The sequence below is a fragment of the Apodemus sylvaticus genome, chromosome 17 (genome assembly GCF_947179515.1).
Source record: "Apodemus sylvaticus chromosome 17, mApoSyl1.1, whole genome shotgun sequence".
Taxonomy (NCBI): Eukaryota; Metazoa; Chordata; class Mammalia; order Rodentia; family Muridae; genus Apodemus; species Apodemus sylvaticus.
The window spans coordinates 46,142,008-46,148,139 of NC_067488.1; positions in this window are offsets into that span (position 1 = coordinate 46,142,008).

Below are 6,132 nucleotides of genomic sequence, written 5' to 3' on the forward strand. Positions count from 1 at the left end.
TACCTGTAACCTTAGTTCATCTCCTACGGACTCCAGGCCCTACCTCAGCGGGCTCTGAGTCAGGACACAGAGTAACAGGTGTAACAGGTGCCCCAGAATATGGCCCTACGGTTGTTTTGTTTAATCTGATTTTTGCTTTTATCCCCAAGTCTCTAATATAGCATTGTCATAGGGAGGGGGCTGGAGAGATGACTCAGCAGTTAAAAATACTGGCTAGCCGGGCTGTGGTGGCACATGCCTTTAATCCCAGCACTTGGGAGGCAGAGGCAGGCAGATTTCTGAGTTTGAGGCCAGCCTGGTCTACAGAGTGAGTTCCAGGACAGCCAGGGCTACACAGAGAAACCCTGTCTCGGGGAAAAAAAAAAAGTGCTGGCTAGTCTTCTGGACGACCCGGGTTCAATTCCCAGCCTCCGTATAGCATCTCACAACGGCCTCTAACTCGAGTTTCCAGGGGATCTGACACTCACACCCACGCAGGCAAAACACCAGTGCACATAAAAATAAATAAAATTTAGACGTTAAAAGAAGGAAGATTGACACAGAAGACCGTGGTGCCATTCAGACTCCCAGCACAGTTAAGTTTCGAGACCTATCTGGGGCAAGTTTTCACACAGACATCTGTGAAGACCCAGCGCCTTTCCTTCTCTGTTCTCTTTCTTGCTTTTCAAGGATTCAGTGACCAGGGATCAGCTGCGAGCTGAAAATGAAGAATTCCAGAAATAACTCTGACTGAAAGCTTCTTTAAATTTTATTTTTTAAATATTTGTTTTACGTGAGTGGGTGTTTTGCCTGCATGTATGTACGTGCAATATGTACATGCCTGGTGCGCATAGAGGCCAGAGGGCGGCACCTGAAGTCACAGGCAGTTGTGAGCTGCCATGTGAGTGTCGGGAATCGAACCCAAATCCTTGGTATGACCAACCAGTGATATTAACCACGGAGCCATCTCTCCAGCCTCACTGACGAGCTGTGAGCCCAGGTGAGGGAGAAATAGAGACATTGTCCACACAGTTGGAGGTTAACAAGAAAGCTGCCTGCTGGCTCTGACTTTAATTCTGGTGAAAGAAGTTTCTGTTCAAAGCAGAGATTCCCCAGAACACCTTCAGGGAAGAATCGAGGATGGGAGTTTGAGGCAAAGGAATTAATTGGCTGTGGTTGTTGGTACCGAGACCTGCGAGGCCTGTGATGTCCTACAGGCAACAATTAGGACGGTGTATAGGTCTGTTGCCAAGGCAACAGCCGCCATATACCCAGAATTCAATGGCCCACCTTTACCTGTAATTACGTCATCACCCACATATAACTGGGCAGCGTTTCTCCTCCTCTTTCTTTCTCTCTCTCTTTTTCCTTCCTTCTTCCCGCCCGCTACCCCCTTCCCCATCTTAAATAAAGTCCCACGTGGAACTGTTTGGCCTGGTGTATCTCATTGTGGGCTACGTCTCCATCGCATCCCCGCGGCCCGCATGGTGGGCAGACAGGTAACCTGTGCTACGGAGTAGGCAGGACCTTTGCGCAGAAAAACTAACATTTTATGTTGGTGTTTTGTCTAAGCTCCACCCCACACCTACCTGGCAATAGCCAGGTATGCCCCGCCCTAGAGATCTGGCCCACTATAAAAGGGGCTACTTGCCCCTCCTCTCCCTCTCTCTCTCTGCTCTCCCACATTCTCTCACCTCTCTGCCCCTGGGGCTCTCCTCCCCCCTCCTCCACGTGGTGATGGCCGGCCTCCACTCCACTTCTCTCTCTCTCTCTCTGTCTCTCTCCCTTTCTCTCCCACTAACTCCCATCCTCTACTCTGAATAAACCTATTCTATACCATGCCTGTGTGTGTGTGTGGTCCCTCAGGGGGCAGAGGTGCCCAGGCAAGGGCCTGCCTGGGCATCCCCTTCTCCACGCTGCTGTGCCACACTCCCTTAACCCCCCATCCTCCTCTTTTTAAGCCCTCACAGTGGTGGTGAAGGAAACACAGGGGGAGGCCCTAATGAGCCCTCCAGATCATGGCTGTGCGCCTGGCATGGCAGTGCCCACCTTTGATATCAGCGCCCGGGGAGCAGGTGTTCGAGGCCAGTTCATGTCAACAGCACACGTTCACTCAGAACTTCTCTCAGGCAGGAGCCCCTTCTCTCCCTATAGGAAGTATAATGGGCACTGGGAGGACTGGGGTCTCAGAAGAGGGAATAGTATGTGAAAAAAAAATTTAAAGAAATAATGGTCAAAGCCTTCCCGAGTTTGGTGAAAGGAATGAAATAGACATTTATAAGAGGTTCTGTGGATTCCAGAGTCAACATACAAGTTCCCCTAAGTCCATCATAGTAAACCTGCTGGAAACCAAAACTACATGTAAAACTTTAAAATCATCCCGAGAACACATTACACACATGTTGCCTATGTGTTATATACATGTTACATACATGTCAACACACAAACAGGAGTGCTCAGGTAAGAAGCTGTGTGAGGCAAGTGTGTGGTTACTATAGACGGTTTCTGCACCCATTTGTTGGTTTTGCTTTGGGGACAGGGTCTCTCTATGTAGTCCTGGCTATCCTGAAACTCATTATTTCCACCAGGCTAGCGTCGAACTCACAGAAACACACCTGACTCTGCCTCCCCAGTGCTGAGATTAAAAGTGTGTGCCACCACGCCCAGCCCTCAGCATCTATTTTCTTTTTCTTTTATTTTTTAAAAAGATTTATTTTTACTTTATGTATGTGAGTACACTGTAGCTGTCCTCAGACACACCAGAAGAGGGCATAGGATCCCATTACAGATGGTTGTGAGCCACCATGTGGTTGCTGGGAATTGAACTCAGGACCTCTGGAAGAACAGTCAGTGCTCTTAACCACTGAGCCATCTCTCCAGCTCCTATTTTCTTTTTAATTAATCAATTTTTGTATATGAGTGTTCTGTCTGCATGTTTGTCGGCACACCAGAAAAGGGTATCAGATCCCATTGCTACAGATGGTTGTGAGCCACCATGTGGTTGCTGGGAATTGAACCCAGGACCTCTGGAAGAGCAGCCAGTGCTTTTAACCACTGAGCTATCTCTCCAGCCCCCTTGGCATCTATTTTTTTAAAATTTTTAAAAAATTTATTGATATATTTATTTATATTTCAAATGATTTCCCCTTTTCTGGACCCCCACTCCCCGAAAGTCCCATCAGTCCCCTTCCCTCCCCGTTTTCCCACCCAACCCTTCCCACTTCCCTGTTCTGATTTTGTTCAATACTGCTTCACTGAGTCTTTCCAGAACAAGGGGCCACTCCGGCATCTATTTTTAAATACAAGTTTGATTTTTTTTCTTCTGGCAGAAGCACAGTGGCATCACCTTTGACACAGTTTCTAATTCTATATTTCACAGGAAATGTGCTTGTATTACTCTGTGCACCAAATAAAGGTGTAGACGTGTGGGTCCTGCTACTCTTCAGCCTGTGCCTCTCTCTCTCTCTCTCTCTCTCTCTCTCTCTCCCTCTCTCTCTCTCTCCCTCTGTTTCCTTCCTCTCCCCATCTCCTCCCTCTGCTCTGTCTCTGTCTGTCTCTCTCTCTCCCTCCCTTCCCCCTCCCTCTCCCCCTCCCCACCTCCCCACCCTCTCTCTATCCACCTGGCTGCCGGGTACCCCCTGGGGCCTGCAGACACCACAAACTCTTAACCCTTCCTATTTCATCCGTGCCACTGAAGCTGTGCTGCGCTGTAACCCCTGACATCAAGGCCCCATCAAAGGGACCCATTCAGGGGGATCCCAGCAGGTATTCTTCTGTCTGGGTCTATAGTGGCTGCGGGGGACTGGAGCCACCTGCTGAGTTGATGGAAAATACTCAAAAGAGAGTCATTCAAAGCCCTAGGGAAGCTAGAAGACACCAGCCCAGCATCATTAGCAGGTTGGGGAAAGCCTGCCAGCTTTAATCCTATATTTAGAAGAAAATTATCTTTCAGGAATGAAAACGATTGATGTAGCTCAGTTGGTAGATACTAGCACGCTTGATCCTCAGCAGTACACACACTGGGTAGCACAGAACTTACGCATCACTTGGAAGATAGAGGCAAGAAAATCAGGAGTTCAGGGCAATCCTTAGCTACATAGTTAGGTGAAGGCTAGCTTGGGCTACAGGAGATCCTGTCTTAAACGAACAAACATAACCATCATGGCAATGGGATTTCTAGATAAAGGAGAGCCAGGCCATGATGGGGCTGAAGGCTCATCAGTCTGGCTGCCCTGACAGAGAAGACCTAGTTTTAATTCCCAGCACCCATATGGTGGCTCACAAACATTTGTAACTATAGCCCCAGGGGTTCTGACATCCTAATCTGACCTCTTCTGGCACCAGACAAATCATTTAGGAGCATGAAAGGGAGGGAGGGAGGGACCGAGGGGGGGGAGGACGGAGGAGGGGAGAGCAAAGAGGCCACCGTCTTCAGAAATGTCTGCCTATTTGCAGAAACAAACCCCTCAGGCCAAAGTCAAATGACACCAACAGGAGAATCAGTTCTCCAGAATCAGACAGACATCAGAAATCATAAAGATGCCATGTGCCTGTAATCCCACACACAGGGGATGCTAAGGCAGGACTGTGGATTCAAGGTCAGCCTGGGCCACGCAGCAAGACCAGTTTCCAAGGGGGAAATAAATGATTAGTAACTGTAGGACTATAATTTCTTCTTTTCTTTTCTTTTCTTTTCTTTTCTTTTCTTTTCTTTTTTCTTTTCTTTTCTTAAATACGTATTGCTGGGGGACTCAAGCCATTCAGAGTACTTGTGGCTTTTGCAAAGGACCAGGGTTCAGTTTCCAGAGCCCACCTGGCAGCTCCAGTTCCAGGGAGACCCTCTCCAGGCCTTCTCTGGCACCAGGCAGGCATGTGGTACACATACATACATGCAGGCAAGACATTCATACACATGACATCTTTTAGAAAGAAAGAATTCAGGAATACATGTTCCGTTGATGCAAATGGCAAGATCCTTGTAAGGTTTCTGCTATGGGCACACCTGGCAACGGCAGTGGGAAGGGTAGAGGGTGGCCGACTTAGCTTCACAGCTGCAAGGCCCTGTGCTTGACGGAATTGATAAATAGGAGCTACCAAATGGGAAACAAGTCAGAGGAAGCCTGTGGGGTTATGGGAGCCTAGAGGAGAAACATCAGTCATGCTGAGGGGGCCAGATAGATAGATCCCTGGAAGAACTCACTCCCTGCTGTGTGTGTTAGGAAGAGCAAGAGAAGCCAGATGTGCAAGGGGTTGGGGGAGGGGGCGGCTGGAAAACAACCCAGGAGTATGTGTGGGGTGTTGGTGGTGTGGGGTCAGAACTTGTGCTGTTGGAGCACAGGAGAGAGGCAGGGACAGAAAGGGAGACACATGGGTAAGACTTGCGCTAAAAGCCTGTGTCTCAGTGCACAGTCTTGGTGTCTGCATGTGTACCGTCTTGCCTTTGAGCTCCAAAGAGGAAAAGACTCTGTCTGACTCCTCTTTATCTTCTCAGAGCCTAGAAAGTACCCAGTATTATCTGTGGAGGTTTGATGGATGGATAGCTAGGTAGATGAATGAATGAATAAGTGAATGAATGAGTGAGGTGGAATTCCTCTCAGCTGTTTCTCTACCTCATTCCTAGTCCTCTTGCCAATTCACACCGCCTTTAAGTTATTTAGGTGGGTGGGTGACACTTTCTTCAGGTCCTTTGTGTCACTTGCTACCCTTCAGCTTTGTGACCTTGAAGTCAGCCTGTGCTGGCCGGTGAGAAGCAGATCCCAAGTCGACCTTTTAAATATTCATGGAAGAGAAGCAATCCCAGCTGGACCTTTTAAATATTCATAAGAGCAGGGGCTCTGGCAGGCCGGACGAATATGAGCAGAATTCAGAAAGGCCTTGAGCAACGGACTGCTGAATTAAAAGTGAAGCTGTGGTGGCTTGTCTGAGGGGTGTGATCGAAATGAGGAGACCCACCATCTTCCTCTGCTGCTCCCCAGAGCCTGGTGCCCTTGGACGGTCAACTTCAGGCTCTGGGAAATGCGTGTGGCTTTGGTGGTGGCTGGATTACTCCTCCCTACAGCCCCTGTTCACATGGTTTTCTGGGTCACAGTATCTCTGTTTCTGCCCTTGGTTGTTTTCCTTATTGTAGGTCTCTGGAGTCCATCTGCAGAGATG